General features: G+C 39.3%; 1 pseudogene; it reads left to right on the top strand.

Annotated features, from left to right (window-relative positions):
* The first annotated feature begins 3,055 nt into the window (after positions 1-3,055).
* Positions 3,056-4,002, top strand: LOC144375695 (putative vomeronasal receptor-like protein 4; annotated as a pseudogene).
* The last annotated feature ends 7,148 nt before the right edge of the window (positions 4,003-11,150 follow it).

Raw genomic sequence — 11,150 nt, 5'->3', positions numbered from 1 at the left:
GGGATACATGTCTCCCACCCCAACTTCCAGAGTATTAAACTCTTGTTATCAAAGTTAAACATTACATTGCCAACTCAAATCTGACCAAGTCTTTCTAAGAGCCCAACTTCCTAGGGCTGTTCAGTCTGCATAGAAAGAGTTCTTGGCCAGCCATACACCACCAGTAGCATCATGGCTTCAGCTACCTGCAGTCACCAAGAGAAGATACTAGAGACCTCCATCACTTTAGCTGCACTCAGCAGTGATGCAGGCCTCCCACTTAACCATTCACCTATTGCCAGCCAGTTCCAATGACCTGGTCTAACACAGTCTGTGAGGCAGCAGTTCTCATGCCTCCTGAAAATGTGTAAGAAAGTATAAAGTTCTCAGAATAATCTTGGTCACTGAGGCTTTTATTATGCATAGTGGGATTCTGTATTCAGTTCTGATTTCAGCAAAGAGTGAGCCCTAATGAGGTACAATTTCACATTAACAATTCCACAAAAGACTCCCACAGTTGTGCCAGTATTTGTATATATGTTTTCTCTCACATGTCTGTCTCCCTGTATTCTCTTTCTGAATTTCATACTAAAAGTAAAAGCAAGACTCTATTAATTATTTTTTTCACTTTTATCTCTATATTCTCTCCTTATAAGCCCTTTAAAACACTACATCTTACAGTACTTCTGTTCTCTCATTGTCCATCATTAGAAATTTTGAACCCTTTTATCAAACTTACTATTTATATTGTAGACAATAATTTAACACATCATTTCTGTTTATTGTGACAAAACTCTAGCTGCTTTAATAGGAGATATTAGGATTAAAGTTGTATATTTTTTGCTTTGGGTGCTATTAATATTTGTCTCCCCCTAAAGGTGAGGTACTGGAAGACTTCAGGGACACTACAAGACTACAGGGTAGAAATTACTGTCTCAGTGTCATAGTGATAGGGAGGAATAAACACAAACAACATGAAAATCATGGGATGAAAATGCGTCAAAATACCAGGATGTTTCAACGAAAAAATACACAGATGACAGAGTAGAAGAAATATAAGAAAAGATACTTAGAAGATACATAATTAGGTTTAACTTTGAAATGAGGAAGATACAGTAGAGGAAATACAGGAAGTAAAATATCATTTCAATAAAGAGGCAGATATTATGAAAAGAAATCAAGCAGCAATCTTCAAATGAAGAAAACAATAAACCAAATTAAAATTTCAATGAAAACTATCATTAACAGATTGGATCACTTAGAAGAAAAAAAATCCTCAGGTGATGAAGACAAAATATATACTCTTGAAAATAAAGTCAACCACACTAAGAAGATGGTAAGAAATCATGAAATATGAGATAACTTGAAGAGACCAAATTTATGATTAATCAAAAGGCTTGAAGATATAAACCAAGGTAATGCATAAACTTTTTTTAAAAAATAATAATATCAGAAAAGTTTCCATATCTAAAGAATGAAATGGAAAATCAACTACAAGAGGCTTACAAAACCCCAGAAGAAGAAAATTATAGCAAAGCCACATCAAGACACATTATAATAAGAGTGAATAATAAACAGAATAAGAATAAAATTTTAAAACCTGCAAGAAAAAAAATTACATATAGGAGTAAACCAATTCAGATTTCAGCTGATTTCTCAACACAGACCCTCAATGCCAGGAGGTTCCAGAATATCATATGTCAAGCTCTAAAAGAAAGTGGATTCCAATGAAGATCTTTATATATAGAAAAATTATGCTTCAGATTTAAAGATGCAGGATCTGAGAATCTGCTATATTTGAAGGATAGAGATAAGATGCCATAAGAGTGGAGATGGGGAGGAGGCATCGGGAGAGCTTGGTGGCATGCAGCCATCAGAAAGCAGCCTTTTCATCTGATTCCACCCCTGCTTAGGAGTCTTGACTCAAGAAGAAGTGAATTCAATACAAAATGAGAAATAAAATGAAAGCATAAAATATGATACTTCTTGATTGATAATTAAGAGGCTCTACCATGTGTCTCCACACAATGGATTATGAATGCAGAAATATTTGAAGGTATTTCCTGGGGAAAATGGAAAATTTTTTAAAACCTAGAATTTCTCCTGTAACCAAGGATCAATGTTTGCCATAGGAAGCCAATGTTAGGGTAGGTTTTTAATCTCTCTTTGAAATCTTTAATGTCCTATGTGAATGCTCCTAAGCCAAAGTTGAGTGGTGATAAATTAGGAACCAATATTTAACACTATTATAGTGCTTCATACATGTCAAGTATTTTCTAAATGATTTTCACTTGCTTATTCCAATAGCTTTGAGAAAAGTATTGTGTTTATCCACTTTTATTCATGATGTTAACTGATTGACAATGCTCACTCAGCTAGTAAGTGGTGAAACTCAGATAAACACAGGCTGCTGGGTCTGAGATGCACACTACTAAATCCCTCAGTGTTCTGCACTTTCATAAACAAACCATGAGAATGGGACTCTTCAGACATTTTTCCTGGAAGAGTCTTACTTCCATTTCTCCAAGACTTACATAAACAGTCTTTGGTGAACAATGTCTAGGCAGCACTGTCTTGGATCTTCCAGATACAAAGGTAAACAAGTAGGCATCTTCACCCTTAAGATATATGCAGGAAAAACAGGAAAGTACACAAATGCTACCCATTAAATAATATAATTATTGACATGAATAAAAGCACAGTAATTATTAAAGTTTTACAGATAAAGATATGATATAGATACCCCATGAGGAGATGGGAGATTTAAAAATTCATTCCATGAAGTAATAAGTGATGCTGATATATGTATTGACTGCAGTGTGGTGGGCAGAACCCAGGGCATCATGCACACTAGGCAAGCACTCGATCCAGAGCCATGCATGCCCCAGAACTTACTTGAAGTTAAATGAGGCATCAGAGCTAGTCCTATTTGTATAGAATTGTTTGGGTAAATGATGACTCTAGAGAAAGAAAAGTGCAAATTGATGATTGGAAGCCTGGCAAAGAAAATGCTGTATATGTCACATGAAGTCCTGCATTTCCTTTCAGAAACATTTACTTCAACATCCTCATGAAGATGGACCAACATTTCAGTTATATAACCATAAGAAATGCCTTTTATCCCCAGGCTGGCATTGGGATCTCAGCAAATGCAATTCTGATTTGCCTCCACAGTGCTGTTGTCCATGTGGGCCACAAGCCTAGGATCACCGACCTCCCCATCGTCCACTTGGCTCTAACACACATTCTCATGCTCCTCACCATGGGCCTTTTGGTATCTACAGACATTTGGGAAACACAGGATATTCCAGGAGACTTCAAATGCAAAGTGCTAGTCTTACTGAACAAGGTCATGAGGGGACTGTCCATCTGTACCACCTGTGTCCTGAGTGTGCTTCAGGCCATCACCATCAGCCCCACTGTCTCTTGGTTGGCCAACATCAAACTGAAAAACACAAATCCAATTTTGAAGCTATTTTTCTTCTTATGGGTCTTCACCATGTCCACCTGTAGCAAATTGCTCCTGTACACTGTGTCCACACCCAATAAGACCCAGCCTGGTCTTCTGTTCGTCACTGAACACTATTCCTTTCTACCCATGAAGTACATTCACAGGGAATTCTTTCTCACCTTAATGGCATGTAGAGATGTCTTCTTCGTGGGCCTTATGGTTTTTTCCAGTGGGTACATGCTCATTCTCTTGTACAGACACAAAAAGTAGTCCCAGAATATTCACAATTCCAAGTTCTCTCTCAAAAATCCTCCCCAGAACAAAGGGCCACTCAAAGCATTCTGCTGCTGATCTGCTGCTTTGCTGTCCTATACTGTGCAGACTCCATCATTTCATTGACCATAGGTTTGACATGGACCACTGATGCCATCTTGGTATGTGTCCAAATGCTTGTGGCCAATGGCTATGGCACAGTTAGTCCTTTGGTGCTAATCAATGCTGACACTCAAATAACAAAAATCACCCAACTTACATGCGGGAAGAAAGGCCACCTTTTGATGAAACTTTTCTGAAGAATTTTTTCTAATTTTCTCTGAGAAAAATATTGATTAATGTAGAATTTCACACTTTCTATCATACAAAAATAATATATTGGGATAGGAAAAACTCTGAATAATTTTACCCTAATATGCATTTGTATATTTATGAATTTCTACAATTTATTCCATCTAATTTTTGTGTCTAAATTTCATTCTGGAAATATTTTTTTTCTTCCTGCGCTATATTACTTAAAAATTTAATATGTGATGGTCTATTAGAAGTACATTCTTTCTTTGTTTAAAAATATCTATGTTACACTTATTCTTAAGAATTATTTTGAGCTAGGCAGGGAAGCATATACCTATAAGGCCTGGGAGACTGAGGCAAGAGGATTATAAGTTAGAGGAGGCCAGCCTCAGCAAACTAGAAAGACCCTATCTTTCAATAAAAAATAAAAAGGACTGGAAAAAACTCCCCTGGACTTAATTCCCAATATCAAATGAAAAATAAAATTAGACACACACTGCAGTGGTGCACACAAGTAATCCCAACTACTCAGGAGCTAAGGCAGAAGAATCCTAAGTTAATGTTTAGACTGGGCTACTTAGAATGATGCTTCCTCAAAACAAAACAAAACAAAACAAAAATTAAATGGGCTGGGAATGATGCTTAGTGGTAGAGTAATCCTGGGTTCATTTCAAGTACCAAAAACAAAATCTTAAACCATAATGAGATATCACTTCTCACTTTCTAAGGTGGCTACAGTAAAAAAGTAAAAACAAAATTAGTAAGTATTAGTAAGGATATGGAGAAATGGGAATCACTATCCATTTTTTAATATATTAAATTGTTAATTAATCTGTATTTTATTAATTTATTCTTATGCAGTGCTGAGAATCTAACCAAGTGCTTCACACCTGCTAGGCAAGTGCTCTATCTCTAGGTCTCAATCCCAGCCCTCACTATCCATTTTTGATAGGAATGAAAAATAGTACAGTTGTCATAGAAAGTAGTTTGGGGTTTCATTAAAATGATAAATATAAAATATCATTACATGACCTACCAATTCCATTCCTAGGTATTTACCAAACAAACTGAAAACAAAAACTCAATCACCTGTATGTGAATGTTCTCAGGAGCACCACTCAAATTAGCAAAAATATGTCAACATACTTTATATACAACCAGAGATATGAAAAATTGTGCTGTATATGTGTAATAAGAATTATAATGCGTTCTGCTGTCATATTTTAAAATCAAAAAATTGTATTGCATTCCATGGTCATTTGTTTTAAAAAAATCAATTTAAAAATTTTTAAAAACTAGCAAAAAGATGTCTACCAACAGAATGCATAAATAAAATGTGATATGTGTGGGTTAGAACACATACATATATGGTAGAATATTACTGAGGCATAAAATGAAATTCTGGTATAAAGTACAACATGGATAAACCTAAAAAATTCTAAGTAAGCCAATAAGACAGAAAAATTACATATTTTGTGGTTTTATATATATGAAATATCCAGAATATGGAAACCCAACAGATAAAAAAAAATGAAGCCAGAAAAGGCAGTGTGTGAGAGTGATTGCTTAATGGAGACATGGTTTGCATTTGTGGTAACTTAAGAATATGGAACAAAATAGAGGTAGTGAGTGGACTACAATATTGTAAATGTCAGTAATTTACCTACCTACCAAATTATTCATTTACTTATTTATTTTTTTGGTTCAGGGAATGGAACCCATTGCCTCACATGTGCTAGGCAATCACTCTACTTCTGAACTACATCCTCTTCACTACACAGCATATTTAAAGAGGTCACTACTAGGATATTTTAACAACAACAAAAAAAAAACTGGAAAAATATTTCTCAAAGCACAGGAAGTCTGTTAAACTACAGGAGATACCAGCTCTAGGCACTGTGAAACTGAATACCCACATGTCCTCTGGATCACCAACTCAAAACATGGCTGGCTTCCAGAGACTGAAATCTACTGTCAGGCACTAATCCTAGTTGTTGTTTTTGTTGTTTTGATACCAAGAATTGAACCCAGAGGCATTTAACCAACAGCCACATCCCCAGAACTTTCTTGTATTTTATTTATGAACAGAGTGTCATTGAGTTGTTGAGGGCCTCACTAAGTTACTGAGGCTGGCTTGAAACTTGCAATCCTCCTGCCTCAGCCTCCTGAGCCACTGGTATTACAGGCATGTACATAGCTCCAAGCTATTCCAGATTTTTTTATGTACTTCACTCCTATCTTCCCTATTGTCTTGTGAATTTGTTGGAGGTACACTGTCTCTTTTCTTGTCTCAAAATGTCTGTGTTATACACTTTCTTAAAAAAAAACATTATATCAGCCAGGCATGGTGGTACACATCTGTAACCCGAGATATTTAGGAGATTGAGACAGGAGGATCATAACTTCAAGGCCAGCCTGGGCAATTTAGCAAGGTCCCATCACAAAAGAAAAATTTTAAAAGGGTTGAGAATAGAGCAGAGAAGCACAACACTTGCCTAAGTATGTATTGAAGGACATGAAAAAATAATATTGCCCAAGACAGCCCCCAGAAAGAAAGGAGCACTGTTTGGCCCAGGAGGAGGGAGGGGGAAGAAGGCAAACATTAATACTTCCCAGTAACAGTGGGTCCTGAATAGAGGAGGCACTACTGAGACCTGGGACCTGAACTTTCCCACTTTTGATGAGTCCTAAAAGGAGAAAAGCAAATGGTAAAGCTCTGGATAACAATGGATCCTGAAGCAGAAAGATAAGCAATGAGTACTGAGCTCTGAGCTTTTATCCCTTCCAGTAACAATGAGTTTTGTATATTTTACAAGTTTCTTCCAGCCTGCCCAAACTGACATGTTCTGCTTCAGTCTCCAATCATTAAGCTATCCTCATTAAAACTGGTGGTCTTCTGTAACTGGTGGCCATTTTCTTTGTGTTTTAATATTTAATTGATTTTATTTTTTAAATACATGAATGTGGAATGCATTACAATTCTTATTACACATATACAGCATGATTTTTCATATCTCTGGTTGTATATAATGTATGTTCACACCAATTCATGTCTTCATACATGTACTTTGGATAATGCTGTTCATCACAGTCCACCATCCTTGGTAAACCTCTGCCCCCTCCCATGCCTCCCATCTTTATTCTACATCTCTAGATAGGGCTAGTGGCCATTTTCTTCTAACTTAAAACTGAGCCCCTCCAATGCCTGACTGATTGCTTCTGCGGATTAATAAATATCATCACTGAATCCACTGAGGTCTGCTCCCACCTCAGTTATTTGTGCTTATATTTTTATTCTCTGACAAGGAACCAGGAGTAAGGTGATAATTACCATTCACGGTCCTAAGAAACCCTCCCCCAACAGTCACATTAAACAGCTGATGAGATCTGGGAACTGACTCTTAATCATCCAGCACCCCCATGGATCTCTGAGGTCAGGGGAGCCCCCAGCTACAACTCCTAAAGCTATGGCTGAATCCCCACACTGACTGTTCCCCTCATGACCTCTCACCCTGTAGAAGGAGGCACTTTATGCACTCTAAGTCCAGTTTGGTTCAACAGCTTCCAGTACACAACCCAAGATTCGCCCCACCCCTGGGCTACATTATTGTGGCCTTATTGAGATGTGGATGGTGCAAAGATCTGTATTTGTTGTTTTCTTGGCACTGCAGCCATCCCCCTTGCACCCTGCACACCTCTGGATCAGAGACCACTTTTTGCCATTTTGTTCCTGCATCCAACACAGGCCTTCAAATTCTCCAGAGATGTAAGGCCCCATCTGGTCTTCCACAGTAATATACCCTGCCCAAGACCTTCATCTTCTGGCCAACATGGACCCCAAGAATCCACCACCATTAAGAATGAGGAGAAGATGTTCTCCCACTCTCCATTGGAATAGTCCAGTCCAGTGTGATAAGATTTTGGGAGATACTCTGATCTGGAACCATCACTTTAGTCAAACCTCCAACATGGGAGTTAATCCAGATAATTTCCCAGAACTCCCAATGGGTTGTCTCATCAATTTAAGTTCCTTTACTCCCAAACTGACCTGGATATCAAATTTGGCTACAGTAAATATTAAATAGTTTGCACAAACAACCCTAATATGGGACCTTTGATAAAGAAATTCTCCAAGACTTAGAAAATTACCTCCAACAAAATGTCAAGTGGTCTGAGATAGCTTATCTCAGCTTAAAGCCCTCATTATGTCAGCCCTGTTCTGCTTTACAATGAATCCTCACAGACTCAAAGCTCTCTTTCTCAATCACTGGTCCAGAAATAGCAGATGAACCCCTCCTTACATATCCCAGGGTACCACTTCTCAACTATCAGATCCCCCTCCTCGTGCCCCAAACTCATGGTCACTCTCCCCCTGGCCAACCTGTCCTTGTGCACAGTCAAAAACTCTTCCAGCGCAACACATGTTCCTTCTCACAGAGGAGAGAGAGGCTGAAGGGACAGTCCAAGTTCATGTCTCCTTTTCTATGACAGATATGTTCCAGATAGAGGATAAGTAGAACCATTTTCTGAAAACCTTCTAAGTATAGGAAGAAGTTCACACATCTGACACAGTCTCATCGTCTTATTTGGGCAGATGGTTACTATATCCTAGCTTCCACCCTGACCCCTGATGAGCATGCCAACCTCCTCCATGCGCAAAGCTTCCTTGCCCATCCTGTAGAAGATCATGTCATCTCTGCAGTTGAACCTAATTGGGCATATCAACCGCAAGGTGCCAGGCTCACTAGACTCCAACACATAATTACTTCTTAAGACATGAAAAAAACTCTCATACCCAGTTTAATTATAACAACATCAGAGAAATCACCAGGGATGTGATGAAATCCCCGCCCTCGTTTTGGCTCAACTTTCTGAGGCTATTACCAGGTACACCAAGCTAGACCTTGATACTCCTCCTTGTACCCTCTTTCTCCATGTTCAACTGATCAGCAGGTCTGCACCTGATATCTGTAAAAAGCTTAAACAGAGAAGGGCCCAGAGGCTCCTCAGCAATAGCTTCTAGATGCTGCTTTTAAAGTCTTTAATAATAGAGAAGACAAGGCCAAAAGGGAGAAAGAAAAGCATCTTAAAGCTAAATATCAGCTCCTGGAATCAGCCATCCTTATCTGTGTCCCTGCAGCCAGTGGCTCCACAAGATCCTCTAATACACCTCTTGGGCCCTGCTCCCAATGGGGGCAGGTGGGACATTGGGCAAAAGCCTACCCTAACCTGAGGTCCCAACCAATTCCTTTCACAACTGTGAGCAATGGGGACACTGGAAGGTGGACTGTCCCCAGGGAAAAAAACCCTCCCCTCAGTGTAGTCACCTGCTTCGCAAGTCCCATTGACTGAGTTGCTAGAATGAGGGAGCCTAAGCTCCACTGCTGCTACCACCTCAGATGGCACATCCCAGTAGCCCTGGGTCACACAGATGGTGAACAGCCACACAGTCTCATTTGTGGTTAATACTGGGGTGAGTCTTTTGCTTCAGACTCAATGGCATGGACTCACTTTCAAGGCAAATACCTCTATTAGGAGAGTCATGGGAACTCCTATATATCCACTAAAGACACTTCTCCTTTTTTTTGCATGCTTGGGTCCCTCTCACTATCCTTTTCTTTTATAGTTGTGCCAAGTTGCCCCATTCCCCTACTGGGTCTGGATCTCCTCCACAAATTAAAAGCCTCCATTATCACCCCTCCCATAAGGTCCACTACCTTCTTTTTAATACATTCCATCACAGATCTAGTCTCTGCACACTTTAAGCCTCCTGATCATTCTTTGCTCTCTGGAATTTACCCCATAGCCTGAGATATCTCTCAGTGTAACATTGCTAAACACCATTCCCCTGTCCATAGCCAACTAAAAGACCCAACTCACTATATCACCCATCCCCAATATTCTCAAACTTTCTTAATTCTCAAGAATTTATGGCCCATCATCTCCCGTTTCTATAGGCCCGTATTTTACCAACCCACTACCCACACAACTTCCCCATCTTCAAAGTGAAGAAACCCAATGGGTCATGCTGGCTACTATGGAACCTCAGAATAATCAATGAGGCAGTTGTCCCCAGATATCCTGTGGTACATAATCCCTACACTCTTTTTCTCATATCCCATTCTCTACCACCCATTTCAGCATTAGATAGGAAGGATGCCTTTTCAATATTTCTCCCCATCCTGCCTCACACCCATTTTTTGCCTGGACTGACCCAGACACAAATTCATCTCAGTAGCTCATCTGTACCATATTCCCAAGGACTTCCAAGATGGTCCCCACTACTTTGGCCAGACACTCCAATGGGATGCAGCCACCTTACATTTATCCCCCATCCACCTTATACAGTATGTAGATAACCTCCTGCTCTTCACTAGAATGCTCCAAACATCAAACTACAATCCATTTTAACTGCCTGGCCTCTTGGGAGTACAGGGTCTCTCAATTTAAAACCCAGCTCTGCTCCCTTCAGGAGCAATATTTAGGCATACTGTTAACTCCCACCACCCATACCATGCCCCAGAAAGACTCTAGGCTTTAAAAACCATTGCCTATCTTCCACTAAAAGGGATATGCTTTCCTTCTTAGGGCTTTTCAATTATTTTTGCATCTGGATGCCAAAATTCTCCCTCATGGCCAAACCACTTTATGAAGACTCAAAAGGGTTTCTTTCAGATCCTGTTCTTTTTCTTCTATTTCAACTCTTCAGAGTTACTTCTCTAGTCCCAAATTCTTTATTCACCAAACCCTAGTAAGCCTTTCTTCCTGTCACTCAACTCAGAACAAAAACAGCACTAGGAGTTCTTTACCAATCAGGGAATTCCTCCCACCCCATTGCATTTCTATCCAAACAATTAGACTTAGTCTATCAAGGCTGGCCCCAATGCCTCAAGAATTTAGGGACAGCAGTTCTCCTCATCCATGAGGCCTCATTGATACTTTATATCAACCCATTACTCTTCTCACCACATACTCCATTCCAGATCTTCTTCCCCCAGCCAGAGATCAATTACTGCATGCACAACACCTGGATCCCCTGGCTACCTTCCAGAAAGACCCTTCATTAAACCCCACCACTCTTCTGTCAGAAAAAAACACTTCTCACTCTTGTACTGACATCCTCAATTTTTTAGTAAATTCATTTTAATATATA

This window comes from Ictidomys tridecemlineatus, chromosome 3, assembly GCF_052094955.1.
Source record: "Ictidomys tridecemlineatus isolate mIctTri1 chromosome 3, mIctTri1.hap1, whole genome shotgun sequence".
In the NCBI taxonomy this organism is placed as follows: domain Eukaryota; kingdom Metazoa; phylum Chordata; class Mammalia; order Rodentia; family Sciuridae; genus Ictidomys; species Ictidomys tridecemlineatus.
The sequence above is the reverse complement of the archived record's forward strand: the minus strand, read 5'-3'. Positions and strand labels throughout refer to the sequence as shown.